Here is a 19,185-nt window from a genome sequence, read left to right as displayed (position 1 = left end):
TCTCACCCTTCTTTGCCTTTTCAGCAAACTGCACCTACTGAACTGCAGTGCCCTTCAACCTCTGTAGTGGCTCTGCTTATTTCTGTAAGTTACTCTTGGCTGGTGGATTGTGTTATGAGAGCCGCGCACCTACATTCACTTTTGTGATGACAATAAATGAGATACACAGAGACTTTTCTGTTTATTTCTCCAGCTGTTCGTTTATAGCAAATTTCTACTCAAACTTGTGAAATAGGGTTCATTTCATTCTATATGCCAAGAGAGTGAGGGAGCGCATTGAGGAGCTTTGACACAAAGAGAGAAAGGAAGAACAATAACGTGCCAAAAATGTGTTGTTATGATCTTTCGCATGGGGCACTGTCACTGGGAGGGGTCTGCACTTCAGAGTCAGCCTGAACATGATAAAGTACAAAAAGTACAGCTGCAGAGTCCCTTTGGATAGTGTGGCAAGACATATGGAAAACGTTTCCTGACTTATGAAAAATAATATTGGGGCAGAGCGTAGAAAAGAATTTGGGTCAAGAAGGTGGGGGGAAAAATGGCATTTGAGCAAGCTCTTATACACAATCTTCCTGATAAGATGTAGGGGTATAAATCTAGTGCCTCCATGTAGAATCACACAATAATTAATATATATTCAGAATTAGATGGAGTAAGAACCGTGGATTTGGTTGTTCCACAAGCTCCATCCCAAGTAGATTGTATCTATAATGTTCGTAGGAACAATGGATGGAGGAGAGCAGCCTTGCTTGGGGCAGAAAACACACCATCCATTTCAAAAGAGGAACAAAACTGTCAACCGGCAAGCCACCTGCACAACAAAATACAAATACATAGATCAATAACAAGCATAGGTTCCAAAAATGGATGTGAGAAAGGACAATCTTGCTAGCATTGGGCCTTTTGAACATTAAGGACCATCTTCAGGTGGTATAGCAGGGGAATATGTTCATCCCTAAGCAACTAGAACTGGGGGACAAATTCAATTCAGTTTTCATTTAAAGACCTACTTAATTATAAGTTTCTGAAATAACACGAAAACTGAAACACACCCATCCTTTGAAATCTGCTCTTCTCTGAATTTTGCAAAGCAGTTCTCCAGCCGAGCAATGTGTAAAAATTGTGCACTATACTAGCATTAAAAAAATTACTGATTATATATATTTTTAAGAAACTTGTTTTTAATGAATATTTTAGACAATTTTGTCAACTTCTTAGAGATCTTTTGTTTTAGTAAGCTCTATATAAATTAGATTAAATAAAATAAAGTGCCCATAAAAATGCACGTATTAGTGAAAAGAATGCTTTATTCTAGGGCAGGCATCCCCAAACTCAGCCCTCCAGATGTTTTGGGACTAGAATTCCCATCATCCCTGACCACTGGTCCTGTTAGCTAATGATGATGGGAGTTGTAGTCCCAAAACATCTGGGGGCCGAGTTTGGCGGTGCCTGTTTAAGGGGAAATTGATTTGTGAAAATGTGATTAGGCCAAATTAGCTACAAATGTGTATATTAGGAGAAATTCTCACTAAAATGCTGGTTAATTTTAAGCACTTAAAAAAAAATATCGCAAACTGATGTGGAAACAGAAAACTAAACTTAAGATTTGAAAGAAATGAGAAACTGGGAGAAATGGGAATTGACGGATTTACCCATCCCTACCTGCAACACAAGTGTTTGTTTTGGGAAAGGTATGTGACAGAAAAAAATAATCTGTCTCTAAGAAATTAAAAGAACTAAAAAAGGGAAAAGGGTTACAAGAGAGTACTAAGAACAAGGCATCTTTTTAAAATCAGAAAACAACACCAATTTAAATGACAGTATATTTTGTCATAGAAAGGAGAATCCTCTTATTCCATTAACTGAACAATCGCAGTCATCTAATGGTCAACTGTTGTAACCAGTTTTGACACTGTATAATTACATGTGGAAAACAGTGATTGATTCAACTTGCTAATTTAATGACTCAAATGGAGCATTTCAGAGTAAGCTGCAACTTTATGCTAGTTAATCTTTGTGGTGTGAATACTAGTGGGCAGCACCTAATTGCTGGCTACACAAGGGAGCCTGCTAGACTATTCATTAGATATTTGCTAGAAAAAACATTGTTGTTCAGACACAAGCAGCCATTTCCCTTGGAACACCATTTCAATTGTGTTGCTGTTCCCCCATATACTAAACTGAACGATGGCGGTGATGCTTTGTTCCTAGTCTGCCTACAACTACGGGTGATAGTCAATTAAGTTTTACACAGAGTAGACTCATTGAAATTAATGCAGACAACTTAGTCATATTCATTAATTGAAATGGGATGACTCTGAGTAAAGTGTAGTTGAATGCCACCATATGCTCTTTCTCGATCACATGTAACTTAACTGCTAAATTCCATCCACAATATATGAGTTTGCATCATGGAATGCCATCGCAGATACATGGCTTGTGATCTCACATAGGAAGAGGTCATTCCAGAGACTTGTGGTAACAGTGATGAAAGCCCCACCCTTACTGTACTTTTCCGTGTACAGTAGTACCTCAGGTTAAGAACTTAATTCAATCTGGAGGTCCATTGTTAACATGAAACTGTTCTTAACCTGAAGCACCAATTTAGCTAATGGGGCCTCCCACTGCTGCTGCGCCACCAGAGCACGATTTCTGTTCTCATCCTGAAGCAAAGTTATTAACCCAAGGTACTATTTCTGGGTTAGTGGAGTCTGTAACCTGCAGTGTCTGTAACCTGAAGCGTATGTAACCCGAGGTACCACTGTATAAGATGAGGACTTTTCCCATTAAAATAATGTTAAAAACTTGGAGTCGTCTTATGCATGGGTAGTTCAGAGTGGGAACGGGTGATTGGTTGCTGCCGCGAGTAGGAGATTGTCAGTAGCAATTGTTCTGGTGATTGTTGGCTGTGTCAAGGGCTGCTGTTGATTGGCTGCTGTTGCATTAATTGGGTGGGCGACTGGCGGCTTCTGTGATGTGTGCTACTGGCAGCGTTGGCCATGCAGGTGAGTGAGCTCAACAGCTATGGGCAATCTCCCCCCATTTTTTAAAAATTTGAGTCCCCCCAAATAGGGGACGTCTTATACACAGGGGCATGTTATACACGAAAAAGCAAGGTATATAGATTCTGTGGCACAGGTGAAATTGAGCCTATTTGAGGTTTGGACGACCTGCTACTACATTTTGAACTTTCCTTGGTCCTGAACTATATCTTGTTGGGTTTCTATTCCTCTCACTGTGCAGAAATGTGGGATTGGTTCATCACATGTCTATGCATTCCAGCACCGACTGTTGGAATCACGGGAGCGGATGTTTACTGTACTCTGTTTCCATTTGTTTTTGCTTTCACTTCTGATTCCTCTCCGAGGAAGACCAGAGAAAGGAGACATGTTTTGTTTTGCCTTATTCTTAATAAAGTACAGTGGTGCCTCGCAAGACGAAAAGAATCCGTTCTGTGATTCTCTTCGTCTAGCGGTTTTATCGTCTTGTGAAGCAAGTCCATTGACGGATTAGCGGATTAGCGCTATTAGCGGCTTTTAGCGGCTTTTAGCGGCTTATCTGCTGATCGGATCAGCTGATAAGCGGCTTAGCGGCTTAGAAAAAGGGGGGGGGGAGGAAAAAAACCAGCAGGAACTTGCAAGACATTGTCGTCTTGCGAAGCAAGCCCATAGGAAATTCGTTTTGCGAAGCACCTCCAAAACGGAAAACTCTTTCGTCTAGCGAGTTTTCCGTCTTGCGAGGCATTCGTCTTGCGGGGCACCACTGTAGTTTAGTGCTTACAACCCCGCCTAGCTCTGACTACGTTTATCTCTGCTGGACTCTGAATGTGTGCTCAAGGTCTCCAAGGCATGAGTCCCTATAAATTATTGGGGAAGGTGGTTTGGAACTCCCTAGACCTGCACGCTGATGGGAGACACAGGCTGTAAACGTTCCTGTCGTATGCCTGAGCGGTTGTCCTAGCCCCCGGCCGACCCGACATATCTATGAATGTGTCACAATTGATGTGGTCCATGAGTGTGGCCCATGTTGGTCACAGGCAGTGCTTTTTTCAGGGGGTGCACAGTACCGGCACCTCTTTTTTCTTGTTGTTGTTAAAAAGTGTGGCACTTACTGTAACAACCTCATGGTGAGTACCAGCACCTATTTTTCTAGAGAACAAAGCAGGGGTAACAGTAAAATCTGCCAACAAAGGTCCATATAGTTAAAGCCATGGTTTTCCCAGTAGTGATGTATGGAAGTGAGAGCTGGACCATAAAGCAGGCTGATTGCCGAAGAATTAATGCTTTTGAATTATGGTGCTGGAGGAGACTCTTGAGAGTCCCATGGACTGCAAGAAGATCAAATGCATCCATTCTTAAGGAAATCAGCCCTGAGTGCTCACTGGAAGGACAGATCGTGAAGCTGAGGCTCCCATACTTTGGCCACCTCATGAGAAGAGAAGACTCCCTGGAAAAGACCCTGATGCTGGGAAAGATTGAGGGCACAAGGCGAAGGGGATGACAGAGGACGAGATGGTTGGACAGTGTTCTTGAAGCTACAAACATGAGTCTGACCAAACTGCGGGAGGGAGTGGAAGACAGGAGTGCCTGGCGTGCTCTGGTCCATGGGGTCACGAAGAGTCGGACATGACTAAATGACTAAACAACAACAACAACAGCAAAATCATATGGGATAGGCAAATTATACCTCCTTGGGGACAGCAGCATTGGCAGATGAATGATATGTGACCCCTCACAGTAGGAATGGGATCTGGTAATAGAAAAGCAAGAAGCATATTGCACAGTAACATATGAACTGGCTTTGTTTTCTGAAGCTCCTTTTTCCTCTGAAGGTGGGAAGGATGGCATTTGTGAGACATGCATCATAATCCTATGCATTTTTACTCTGAAGTGAATCCCACTGATATCCATGGAGTTTAGCCTCAAATAAACATGCATAGGATTGCAGTGTAAGGGGATGTCTCTTTTCTCCTCTGCCCATTTATGCTTTTATGGAGGCTGATGGCTGTCCAATGCCATGTGCTCACAATCAGAATGCAAGGATTTGCATTTAAAATGAGAATCTGCAGATTTCTGCTCCTTAATCTAGGCAACCAAATGCAAGTATATCACTGTATATATTGCACTGTGCCTACTCACTGCGAAACACCCGAGAAGGGATAGAATGGTGAGTTTCTCCTGATAGCTGTGATGAGATAGACTGATGTTAATCTGGACTGACAGTAATTTATGAATTCAGCATCACTTGTATATTGCCTGGTGTCAAGTATGTGGCCATGCATTTGGAATATGTGCACCCTAGCCACCGAACAGCTGGCTCTCTGCTTTCATCACTGAAGGCACACATGCTGCCTGTAACGACAGCCTGTTCTGTGATACCTGTATTGTGCAAAGTTTGGAGAAGGACCAGCTGTTTGCCTGTAGACTGTATGCATTTGGGGGCATTGTTAGCATGGTAACACTTTTGGCTCTTCATCAAAAGTCATTTGGTCTTGTTAATAATATGCAGGCCGCAAAGCTGACAACTAAACTGGTGCTAGTGAATCCAATACATCTTTCTTAAGTAGAAAAGGAAAGATTGCATTAGAAGGTCTTAGATGCTGATGAGTAGAGAAGAGGCTATTCCTATCACACCAAAAAGTGGAAGAGGAAGCTGTGCAAGGATGTTAAATGAAAACAACAACAACAGAGTTCCGTTTCATTATCTGCCTTGCGGATGGAAGTGTTAGCTTTTACATATTTCATACATTTAATTTTATACCACCAACACCACACAAACAGAAATGCTTGCTGCTTCTATACTTACCACCCTAAACTGAGAAAATCTGGTACAATACCTAGTGTCAGGGCAACAGCAGCTGTGTAACAAGCTCATAGAATCATATAATTGTTGTATTGGAAGGGACCACACGGGTGGCCGTTTTTAGTTAGTTAGTTTATTACTTTGACAACAAATTAGTCCCAAAATGATTTACAGCAAAAAATAAAATATGGGAATAAAAATACTTAAGGATAATTACACAAATCAGAGTAAAAACACAGAATCACTGGTGTTTCCAAAATTCCATCAGCAAGCAAAAAGTCTTTGCCTGGCACTGAAACAATGACATAGGTGGTAGCAGGTGGGCCTCGCTGGGAAGAGCTTTTCCTAGGTGCGGAGCAAATACAGAAAAACCCTGTTCTCTCATTACCACCCTCTAGACCTCTCCTATACACACAGAGGGTCTCAGATGATGCTCTCACAACCTGGGAAAGTTCGTACAGAGAGAGGCAGTCCTTTAGGTATAGGAGTCCCTGGCTGTATAATGCTTTAAATGTCAACATCAGCTTTCTGTATTATTACCATTATTCCCCCACCAGAGTTAACAGTTTCTTACCTGCTGTTCACCACAAGGTCCCAGGGTGACTTACAGCAATTTTTTTAAAAAAACAAATAGCCAGCATGTGAGCAGTTCTAAAAATATTCACATCAAGTCTCAAAGGGTTAGCGCAAAGGGGTGTGACTTCAGAATGTGATGAAAACTACACAATGAAAGTGTCAGGTGCACCTCTGTAGGGATGGACTTTCACAATTTGGTGTCATGCTTCAGGGGATTGGCTTCCTCCCCCCCCCCGGCAGTAGATATGAGATCAAACGAAAGGAAAGCCTTACTAGTTAGAATCTTTAATAATCACAGTGAGAGAACGAAGAACACATCTCCTAGAAATGGTGGTGCTCCCGATTAAGGCTTACCCCCTCCACTTCCATCCCTATTAATCTACGTCACTTCTACATCTTGCAATCTGAGCTTGTATCCTCTGTGCTTTCTGTTCTGACACTTTCTGAGCTCTCTGTGACTTTGGAGAAGGGGGTGGATGCTATCCAGAGACTGTGAATCTGTTAACTTTCTTCTAGTGTTTCTTCTGCTAGTATTTCCCAGCTTCTGCCTTCTGGACTATGCCCCTCTGCAAACCATTCTTCTAAATCTGTGCTGTCTTACTGCTCCTGGGAAGATTCAGGATCAGGATCAGGATTGGGGGAGGGGGAGGGGGTGTCTCCAATCATTCTTCCTCAGTGCAGCCCTCCTCAGCACGGTCCCTGACATTTGGGGGCTGCCACAGAAAATGCCCTCTACCAGCCCACCAACCCTGAATTTCTGTGTGCTGGCACTACCAAGAGCTGCTCTTAACAATCAAGAGGGTCTGTAGTGGTCCTGATAGTGGAAGTATGCACAGGAACTTTTGATAGTGTGACAGGGATCCCCTGTTCTCCTCCCCCTGATCCCTCACAAAATTATTGGGGGGGGGGGAGAACCCCCAGAACAACATTCAGGGGAGGAAGAGGGGAGAGTTCTCCATCAGGCAAGCAAAACTGAGGTCTCCTCCCTATATGATCAGGAAATATATAGGAATGTCTCATTTTTGTTTTTTCCTGTTCTGAAAAACCAATCCCACATTTTAACAATACAGTGGTGCCTCGGGTTAAGTACTTAATTCGTTCTGGAGGTCCATTTTTAACCTGAAACTGTTCTTAACCTGAAGCACTTTAGCTAACGGGGCCTCCTGCTGCTGCCGCGCCGCCGGAGCACGATTTCTGTTCTTATCCTGAAGCAAAGTTCTTTACCTGAAGCACTATTTCTGGGTTAGCAGAGTCTGTAACCTGAAGCGTATGTAACCTGAAGCGTATGTAACCCGAGGTACCACTGTACTTGTGCAAAATGTGTGTGCACATGGGGGTGAGCTATTCTCTGAACATCCTCTGCCTGTTAACTCTGGTGGCACATTTATTTGCTCTAACAAATGAACATTATGCTCCGATATGCCAGAGCAGAAGCCTGGCTAATACTCACCTTGCCAATCCCATTTGCTGATTTGCCACACGGCAGAGACTTCTACCCACCTAACGAATTCTCCTTGCTCCTTTCCAGAGATGGATTGCTTTATCCAAAGAAGGCGTGAAGCCATTTGCTGTGAAATATTTCTGTTCAGCACTGCCTAGACTCTTTAAAAAAAACAACCCCTGCATAAATGATAATTGTACTAGTAACATGTTCTTCATTGTTCTCTTCCTGCTTATATTTCAGTTAAGGAAACTCAGAGACAGATGCAACAGCTGCTGCAACTGCTGGAAACTAAGCCTTTTTCATTTTTTAAAAGAACCCCACTCCGACCGACCATCCATGCGCTCTCCTACAGTTACAACACGTTCAGAGAGCACCGAGTTCAAAGGCATACTGAAAGGTCCAACGTTAAGGAGAGGATATTTGAGTCCTTGCGTCCAGACTTTGTGCCTTTGCAGAACTCAGGTCAACTGTACGCTTCAAATAACAATCAGAAATAGCACCTAAAAGCATTCTTTAGACACTTTCTTTGCTTGTTCTTTGCTTTTTCTCCAGGGTTGCGCACCTGCCATGGAAAATGTCAGCTATGAACCCTGCATTGAGCTTTCAAAAAATTATTTCCCACAAATAAACAGCGGTGCATATGCCTGACACCAGGAGGAAGAGGGAAATAAAGGTATTTTCCCTCTTTTGGGGAGGATTCTTTATTTGCTTGATGTGCAAATAGCTGAAGAATAACAAAAAGTTATATAAAAGTTCCCTGGGGAAAGTTGCATTTCTCAGGTGCAGATATATCTATATCTATCTGTCTATCTATCTACCCATCTATCTATCATAATATATAATATGAAGGCCAACATTTTGTATCTATAGCTATGTAGAGATTATCTACAGCTATATTTCTGATCTAGACAAGACAGAGCAGGGTTGGGCAAGATTCAATTTTTAAAGGTCTCTCTGTGCTGAAGGCTGGATTAATTTTTCTATCTTATATGTGGCACAGCCACATGCTATTACATTGTGCATGCAATTTATATATGCATTTATGCCTCCCTAAATAAATAAATAAATGAGAGTGTGATTTCTCCCTGTCCCAGTGTCCATACTTTTCTCAGAAACCAATATGGGAGGGACGTCAGCCTCTTAGTGCTATCGCATTATGATCTAGTGACCCTGAAAATAGGGTCAGAAGGAGGTCTACCTGCTAACTGGAAAACTAATCAATATAATTCCACCACGGAGTTGGCACACACAGAGCGACGTAAACCTTCACTCCCCCCCTCCTTCTCCAGCCCAGTCTATGTGCCTCCTTCAACTGAATATAAATGTTAAATTTCAGTACTCAAATAAAATATTGTTATTTTTCCTGCACAAGGAGCTGAAGTTAAGTTTTGTATTTCGAATGGCGATTATTCTTTCAGTAGATGATCTGGATTTGAGATGGCTTAGCCAAGTACTAGGACTTGACTTTTTCGTTTGTAAAAGGCATACAAACATTTTTTTTTAAAAAACAACAACACTTTAATGCTGAAAATGGGAGCAGCATTACAATGGTGAGTCTAACTGCGTAAACTAGAGAAACTCCATCAAATAAACCTGGAGCTTCATTTGCATTTACTGTGGGGGGAGAGCAAGACAAAGGGTAAAAGGTCACTGGTGACTAATTTTCTGAAAACTAGCAGCTTGTGTAAGTAATAGAACATTTATTGCATTTCTCTGTCATCCTAGCAATGAGCTAGAAAATCCATAAGAATTCCCAGCTCTAGCCTTTATTAAGGTATAGCCCTGGATTAGTTTAATGTCCAATTTAAAGTCACTACTTTGCTTACTTCTCTATACATGAATCATTTTCTCGTCCTGTTATTTCCCACAGTAAAAGTTACTAAAAATAAGTGTTTAAAAATTTAAAAGACAGTTGCTTTTTTTTAAAAAAAGTGTTCTCTCTGTGGGTGTAGAGTGTGTCCTCTACTGAGATGTAAAAAAAGCAGCATAAAAATATTTTGTTGTTAAAAAAAGAAATCAAAACAGAAGAATGTGTTTTCCCTGGTGTGCATAACTCCTTCCGCTTGGCTTTGGCAAATATTATAATTGGAGTGTGGTCAGTAAAAACCAGGCAGAAGTGATTCTTGAATATTCAGTGCAGGAATCCTTGGACTAGCAATTTGTCCACCTTCAGAGACTTGGCATCAGGGCAAATAATTAGACTTTCGGCAACTGCAAACTCTTATTTATTTGCTTGACAGGATGAAGGATGCTGAGGAAAAATGAAACGAGGAAGGGCAGAATCATATAAATTCCTAATCTGACACTCCTCTCCCTAAGCCCTCAAGCTCACTCCCCTCCCCCACATGTGGGTCACTTGGAAATTGCTGGGCATCTTGCAAGACAATATAATAAACTTTTTATCTTCAACACCAGTCTCACTGGTCACATTCACAGCATGCATTTAAAACACTATGGTACCACTTTAAGCAGTCATGGCTTCCCCCAAAGAATTCTGGGAGTTGTAGTTTATTCCATATGCTGAGATGTGATAGGAGACCCTTATTCCCCAGAGTGCTTTAGCATTCAATCTCTATTCACTGGGAACTCTGAGAATTGTAGCTCTGTACGGAAGTCTCCTACAATTCTCATCACCTTTAACAAACTTCAGCTCCCATAATTCATGACTGTTCAAAGTGGTATGATAGTGCTTAAAGTTTATGGTATGAATGTAGCCATTGTCAAAGCTAGTACTGTTATGAAAATCCCAGGCTCTAGGCCAGGCTGCTGCCAAGGGCCATTTTAGACCATCCCAGCACCATATTATGAAAACCATGGACCCTGGAATAGGGCCTTGTGTTAGACAGTCAAAATGGCCTTGATCTCCATTGTTGGTTGGTGGACTCTCTCTCTCAAGTGCAGGGCAAAATACAGAGTTTCTTGACTATTCCACAACCTCTTTGTGGACCACCTAAATGGAGGTTGATGTTTATTGTTTGAAAACCTCCAGGGTCTCAAAGGCTGCTGTTGCTTGCACATCAAATGCCATATATGAATCCTGGAGACAGGGAAGGACTTTGGTCTTCCAAATTTCAGTGCTGCCCTGTGTGAGGCCCAAATTTTCTTTCCATTCTGCTCAATTCAATATGTCGTACTTGTGGCACCCCTCAGCTCAGTGCCCAGTGTGGTGGAATCAGTCACACTGCCCTAAATCTGCCTTTGCTAGAGATCATTTTAATATTTCCTAAAACCTGCACTGTAGCTGACTGTAGCTCAGCTCCTCTTTTTTCCTAGCATCATACACAGAAGGAAAAGACAATAAACCTGTGAGAAAATCAATTCATCTTATTAATATTCACCAAACACTTCAAGCTTCACCATCTAGGCTAGCCCCCAGGAGAAAGTTCTGCATGGAACATATAGCTCCTACTGGCTTCTTTTCTTTTACTAATCTCTTCCCCCACCTCCATTTTTGCTTCTTTTTTTCATTTTTCATCCTCCTCCTTCTGCTTTCAAAGAGTAGTTCACCCTACAGATGACATCAGAACCAAGACTCAAACTCTTTGTTCTCTGGAAACATTAAGTGGCATGTGAAAATAGGAATACTTTCCCTGTACTGCTTGTAAGTTAATTAGATAGAATACTTGTATTACAGTTATTAACTGCATCTAAAATAAACATTCGGATTTGTAATTCACCGACTTCTGAGTTAGTGAAATTGTGTGACTGCAGATAACCTGTAATTTCTCCTGCCCATGAAGTCAATTCAAGTTTTTATATAGATTGATTTTCTTCCTTTGCTTTTTTTATTTTTTATTTTGAAGAAGCAGATCAGCAGCAGGGATGCCAACTTGAATAAAAAATTGTGGGGCCCAGGTAAGCCCCACCATCTGTAATAAATCACATGATGCGGTGCACACAAACTATGGGAATGGGAGTGCCCATCAACTTTGCGGGGGCCCGTTCCCCTCAAATATTTTATTCTGAAGTCCCCACAGTCCCTAGGAATTGGCTCCTATGCCTAATGTGCTCTTATTGCAAACCACAACAGACAAGGTCCTTGCGATAATCTGGCCAGCAACATGTCTCCTTGCCCCTTGCCCCACTCAGATTATAAAAATTTGCAGAGGGGCTACGAACAAGCAGATTCAGGGGGTGTTCAATGCATCCTTGTAGAAGGGAGTGATCCTGGCTCTCTTGAAGGATGTACACCACCATTTGCCAGCAATGATGATGCAAGACAGCAGGGTGCAGGTGAACGCACATGCTGCTGTCATCTTCTGCGACTACTAAGTAATGTGTTCGCACCTTGCTGGGCAGAAATGTCTTTCTGTGAAGTGCATTGACTAAAAGAGATGGAAGCTAGGATTTCCAGACTCCAGGAAACATGCCTATATATTCAGGGGGAAATGTTGATGTTGGCCTGCATACCTGAATTGGGTTATTTTTGGATTTCGGCAGCATTCCCAGCATTCCGAACAACAGCATTCCGAACATTGTCCAGCAGCTATGGGAGAAAGGAAACCACAGTCATCAGGCATGCAGCTACTGGAGGATGAATAGGCTTTGCTAATTTGCAGCACAAAATAGAGAGCACATTCATTTACTCTGTGTCCTTAATGGCTGAGGCTGCTATCGTAACCATGTTTACTCAGAAGTTGTGCAATAATTTTTAGGTTGTTATTAATGTTTCTAGTTCAGCAGCATGTTTTGAGGAAGCTCTCTCAAACCATTCATGAGCTATGCAACAATATCACTGCTAAGAAATATAGCTTATTTCAGCTGGGGATGCGGGGAGAAAGCATACCGTATCCTGAACACTGGACCTTCTTTTTGCAAAGCAAATGAAAAGAAGTCGTCTCGGATTAAGAAGTGTTGAGTATCAACACCTCCATTTGAACTCAATAGCAGCTACAGTTGCCCAGCATCTCTGAAAACTAAACCAATATTATTTAAAACAACCATTGATTTTGGATGGCCTTCTTAAAATGCTGTTACAGAGCTTGTTTTCTCAGATTGTAAGCACTCAGCAGTTTTTGAAAGACAGACCCTAATTCAGTGTCTCAGGCTTGGCAGCCAGAAACAGAGCAGTTACTTTTCCAAAGGTTGACCCATCCGCCACCAATTGCAAAGTTTGAGCTGGCACTCAGCAGAGTTTAATTTTGGTTTACTGTCTGCGTAAATTGAGCATTCTGATTTTAGTGCATCTTTGTCCTTAAACTGGTGGCACTGAGGGTGCAATTGAGATCCATTGCTCCATGGTGGAGTCTCCTTCTTTAGAGGTCTTTAAGCAAGGCTTGACAACCCTATGTCAGGAGTGCTCTGATGGTGTTTCCTGCTTGGCAGGGGGTTGGACTCGATGGCCCTTGTGATCTCTTCCAACTCTATGATTCTATGATTCTATGATTCTATGAGATTGGATACCCTGTGGGTTTTAAAGGGTCAATACAGAACCAATCCAGATCTCTCCTGGAGCTGTTATAGGCATCATGGGTACCAATATGTTTTGCCATGGGGCAAACTGCAACTCATCGGGATCCAGAGATGCTCAGCCTTGTTGCAGGTTCTCTGTGCAATTGCGGGTCGGGGGCAGAATCTGCAGTGGTTGTTCCTGACATTGGGCAATTGGGACAGACTAGGTTTGCTGCCTGCCTCACTGCCCAGCAGTCTCTCTGCCTGAGCTGAGAGAGCTGGTCTCAGAGGCTGCGTTGAGCTTCCTGCAGGGCGTGTTGACATCACTGGCATATGCCATGGGGCGTGCTGATGTGTCGTGCAGATGCTCCACAGCTAGTGCATGTTCAATCATTCATTTCCAGAAATGCCGTCTGCTTCTGTGCACAGAGAGCTAAGATTCTGCTGCTTGTTTCTTGAAGGTGGACTTTTGCTCAGAAACTTGAAGCTCATTAACCAGGAATATAACTGGAAGCTGGGTATTAGGAAGGAAAAATGTTCTCTAAAAATGTTTGGGAATTGTATCCTAAATATAAACATCCTACATTAACCAGACTACTCAAAATAAAACGTGAGGATGAGATTAATATCATACCCTAATTGGAGCTGGGGTCTAAATACAGCGTTTTCAAATGCATTACCTTGCACTAAGTTGTCCCAGCATGAAAGACAAAAATAGAAGTTATTCAAAATAAGTCTTCATTGGCTGATACTATGATGTGGTCATCAGCGTCATTTGATGTCAAACCATAATTTACTATGAAATATGGGGTCTAATCCCCTCCCTCATGATTCCACAAGATTTGTCAAAGGACTAAATAAGAAAGCCAATGTACTATGGTGGATTGAATTGGATTTGGCCAGGACCATGTGGATTTAAACTTCCCTCCATCAGTGAAGCACCCTGGATAATTTTGGACAAATCACCCATCTCCCAGCATAACTTCCCTCCTGGGATGGCTTGAGAATAAGTGAAGCAACCTCATCAATTTCATAAGAATGCAAAATGGCACCCAAACCTTTAAAAGTTAAACCACAAATCTAAATGCATGCATTAGAATCAACCTTAATCCATACTGTTTGACAAAATACATTTCTGATTTCTCTCTTTTTTTAAAAAAAGAAGGATTAAAATATTAAAATGATGTTTTAATTATGCCTTTTGTCGAGGGTCATGCTTGTTTTACCCAATACTTATTGTTAAAAATTCTTTTATTCCTAAATCCCCCAGGATGCAGTCACCAAGTGGCAGTGTTATGAACTCCTGACCAGAAGAACAAAGGCAATCACACAGTGCCTGCGTATTTATGATCTGTTTTCACAGCATGGAACTTATTTCAAAACCACCTCTCTCGTTGAGTTGTGCAGTGAAGTTTTCCTTCCCCTGGGCACAAGTCTTCTGTCTCACTGGCTTCAATAAGTAACTTTTTATTGTGTCTAATCATGTGCAAATGTGTTAAAATTGGTAGTTTTTAGCAAACAGTTATGGAACATATTACCGTAAGGCATTTGTTCATGGCGTGACAATTATTGGCCCCCGGCCATTTAAATGTTTTATTTAATAATGTGGGAATTTCAGTGTGTTTTCCTTTCATTATTTTTAACTTGAAAACAGAAACAGAAAGCTCCTTCTTTAAAGTTAAAACTTTACCGCCGAGAGTCTGTCAAAAGCAATATAAGCATCTGGATTTTAAAAAGGGAGCTTTTTGCAGGATGTTAATTTAATATACTGGCATATTTCATGCATACTTTTTATATTTTGTATGCTTGAAGCTACCTCGACAGTGACCACCCAGAAATAAGAGACGTCTTTTCAAGATCCCGAACTTAGGAGCACAAAAAAGCTGTCCATGAAATGTCGTGACTCTAATCTAAGGTGATACTTGCCAACCTAAGGGGCTGAATTACAGTATAATGTTTCAGCTGACCCCACAACGTATCTATGTATACCATAAAAACAGAAGAGAGAGAGAGAGACAGACAGACAGACAGACAGACGGGGGGGGGGGCAGGCATGACAAACACTCTAAGCTTAGATTTCCTATGAAATAGACTTCCATGACAATCCCATTTTCAATAGGCAACTTGGGCTTCTGTCTTGAATTGCATACAACTCTGTGGAACAATTTCTAGTTGTTGGGTTTTGTTTTGTTTTTTGAAGCGAAGGGACCCGTTTTATCCAAAAAGAGCCTCCAGCTCCACTTTGTATACCGTGGGTCACATTGCCATGAAAACTCTAATGGACTTGGATTATATCACATATTTACACTGCATTTTGCAGATTTGGACCAACATTTCTCCCAATGTAATTTTGATTTACCCTTCTTGTATGTTGCCAGACAGAATGAAGGTCATTCTCCTTCCCTTATCAAGATCTTTATTCACTACTGCCAGGTTTGCAGATGCTCTCAGCTGCACCACTATGGGGTGGCCACCACAGGAGGCCCAGCTGACAGCATTCTCAAACCTGGCAGTAGTGAATAAAGATCTTGATAAGAAATAGTATAAAATATAATGGGAATGCTGCTTTACCTCAAAGCATCTGTTCAACGAAGGCACTAGTCACACTTTTTTGTCAAAATGTTAAATAAATGGTGTCCTTACCTTTGCGAACATTCATTTTGTTTGTTTTTTCAAAAAGCTGAAGAGTTTAAGGGATATTCCCAGCAAAATGTGATGTGTTTGATATGACACACAGACACACACACAAAGTTGAGGCATAGCTAGAAAGATGCAAGCAAATTAGATCAAAGCAACAATAATCCTAACAGCAAAATAAAAAGATATATTTCTTCTGGGCAGCTTTGTGTCAGTGGGATCTGTGACTTCCTGTCCTTGAGAACATTGGCTGCTTTGAAAGATCTGCCTGTCTTTCTGCCATTTTTATGGACTGAGAAGGGAGAGAAAGAACATTTCCCCCTTTCCCATTTCACGCAATCAGGTGCCAGCCCACCCATGAGACGGGGTGAAGCAGCTATTTCGGGTGCCTTGTCTGCTATGTCACCTCAACTGCTGGTGGCGAAAAAGCACCAGTGGAGAAGCAGCACTGACATAAGCACCAAATTCTGGCAAGATCTGCTTGAGATCTTGTTGGAACCTGCACCACCACATAACCTAGATATGGGAGTCTTCGGTGGGGCTGGTAATAATAATAATTTAATAATTTATTATTTATACCCCACCCATCTGGCTAGGTTTCCCCAGCCACTCTGGGCGGCTTCCAACTGAATATTAAAAACAATACAGCGTCAGACATTAAAAACTTCTCTAAACAGGGCCGCCTTCTGTTGTCTTTTAAAAGTAAAATAGTTTATTTCCTTGACATCTGATGGGAGGGCGTTCCACAGGGCAGGTGCCACTACCGAGAAGGCCCTTTGCCTGGTTCCCTGTAACCTCACTTCTCACAGCAAGGGAACTGCCAGAAGGTCTTCGGCACTGGACCTCATGGTCTGAGCTGGATGATGGAGGTGGAGACGCTCCTTCAGGTATAGAGGACTGAGGCCGTTTAGGGCTTTAAAGGTCAGCACCAACACTTTGAATTGGTGTGGCATGGCAGTGGCGCGGGGGGGGGGAACAGTACTTCCTGATTCACCTCAGGTGACAAAAGACGAAGCACTACCCCTGTGCCCAGTTATCACCCAATTGCTGCATCATCACAAATAGATAGATAGATAGATAGATCTTTATTGCCATTGTCCCATGCAATTCTAAGCACACATTTACTGTGTTTCCACTAGCATTTCTTTGTATCCACTCCCATTTTTTCCCCACTTTTCAGGTCACACACACAAAAATTACACCTTAAGGAGAATCAGGCATAAGTAGCCATCCTACTCACTGCTGTAGTGTGGGCATATGAAGGCTAAGTTGGAAGTGAGTCCAAGATGTAGGGAATGTTTAAAGTCTGCACGGCACAAAAGTTAAGATGGGAACCTTAATCTACAATTTCTAGACTTTTCAATGCATGAGCGACTCTTTAAATGCCTTACCCCTTCAATCACACCAAAGGGTTTTTTGATCCTAGAACATACATTCTTCAGAGAGGTACAATGGCCTCACTTGTTCCTACTCCTCCCCGTGCCAAATCTCTCATCTGCAGTGCAACCCACTTCTTATTACGTTACCATGCAAGTTTCAAACAAGGGCTGTTCCAAAATTGAAAATCTTACAGTAGGCCAAAACAGAGAGAAAGGGGATGAATGGGAGAAACTCACATAGTTTGTCTTTCAAAATGCTCCCTGAGTGGTGGGGAAGGACCCTCCATTTATGTTTCTTTTAAATAAACACAGATATAACGAAATATATATTGGCAGCAGTATTTATAGACTCGGGATATCCAATATTTCTGGAGGAACAACTTGCCAGGAGCGCAACAGCTGCATCTAATTTCCATAAAATGGAGCAGATTGTTTCAGCTGCCCTTTAATATGAAGGCAAGGCCCACTGAGTATATCCAGTATTTGATGGTCTCTTCTGATCCAAGTATTTTGTTCTGTGCAAGGTAGCTGGTCCCTCTATCTTGCCATTCTCTCTCACACACACTTCCCATTCCATGGGCTGGAAGCACAAGTGAGCAGCATGGCGAGGTCCAGGGGGCATGGCCAAATTCTGAGGGGATGCAACAAGGTGTCCCCACACAGGTGCTAGCTTCTGCGAGGATCCCCACCCCACCCTGGTGAAGGTCCATTGGTGGGCTGCGTCACGAGTGCGTGCAGGAGCCAGGCTCTGTGACCAGTAGGACCTTGCAGGACTGGGGCCTTCCTAAGTTGAGGAGAGGTGAGGCCAACTGGTAACTCACAGCACCTGGTGGCAAGAGCCAGGAAGGGATATAAGGGATATAAGGTCAGCATTTCCCTTCAGCTCTTTGCCACAGCAATACGTTCCCTGCCTTGCTGTGTTTGGCTCCTTGCTTCTTGATCCTCAGACCCCTGACTTCGTGATTCCTTGCTTCCTGACCCTCGGACCCTTAGCTTCCTGACTCCCGGCTCTCTGACCCTCGGACCCTTGAACTGTGTCCAGTTCTGGGCACCACAATTCAAGAAGGACACTGACAAACTAGAACGTGTCCAGAGGAGGGCAACCAAAATGGTCAAAGGCCTGGAAACGATGCCTTATGAGGAACGGCTAAGGGAGCTGGGCATGTTTAGCCTGGAGAAGAGGAGGTTAAGGGGTGATATGATAGCCATGTTCAAATATATAAAAGGATGTCACATAGAGGAGGGAGAAAGGTTGTTTTCTGCTGCTCCAGAGAAGCGGACACGGAGCAATGGATCCAAACTACAACAGAGAAGATTCCACCTAAACATTAGGAAGAACTTCCTGACAGTAAGAGCTGTTCGACAGTGGAATTTGCTGCCAAGGAGTGTGGTGGAGTCTCCTACTTTGGAGGTCTTTAAGCAGAGGCTTGACAACCATATGTCAGGAGTGCTCTGATGGTGTTTCCTGCTTGGCAGGGGGTTGGACTCGATGGCCCTTGTGGTCTCTTCCAACCCTATGATTCTATGATTCTATGACTCTTGGCCTCCTGACTCCTGGCTTCTGGACTCCCATTCCTGCTCCCACCCTGCCATCTTGCCCCCGGACCCGTCGTCCCCAGCTGGGACTTTGATCGCCTGTGAACCAGACTGTGACAGGCTGCCACTGCCCAGGCACATCCTGGCGGTTCCCATCTTCTGCTCCCCAAACTTGCCTGCCTGCCTGCCTCTGGGGGTCTCTGTGCCCTGGAGCCCAGTGTGGCCTTGCTGCCACTTCCCCAGCAGAGGTTGGAAACTGCGGAGGCTCTGTGCAGGCCAAGCAGAGGGCTCCATCTACCTTCCTTGTGCTCGTAAGGACAAATTATTGAGGCCAGGCTTCTCTTCAGTGTACAGGCTAGTATGACAGTACTCCGGCAGCATTAGTGGCTCCCGCTACAACCTACACTACACTGCTGCAAC

Source organism: Podarcis vaucheri (genome assembly GCF_965113315.1).
Source record: "Podarcis vaucheri genome assembly, chromosome: 9".
In the NCBI taxonomy this organism is placed as follows: domain Eukaryota; kingdom Metazoa; phylum Chordata; class Lepidosauria; order Squamata; family Lacertidae; genus Podarcis; species Podarcis vaucheri.
Note: the sequence above shows the minus strand (reverse complement) of the source record.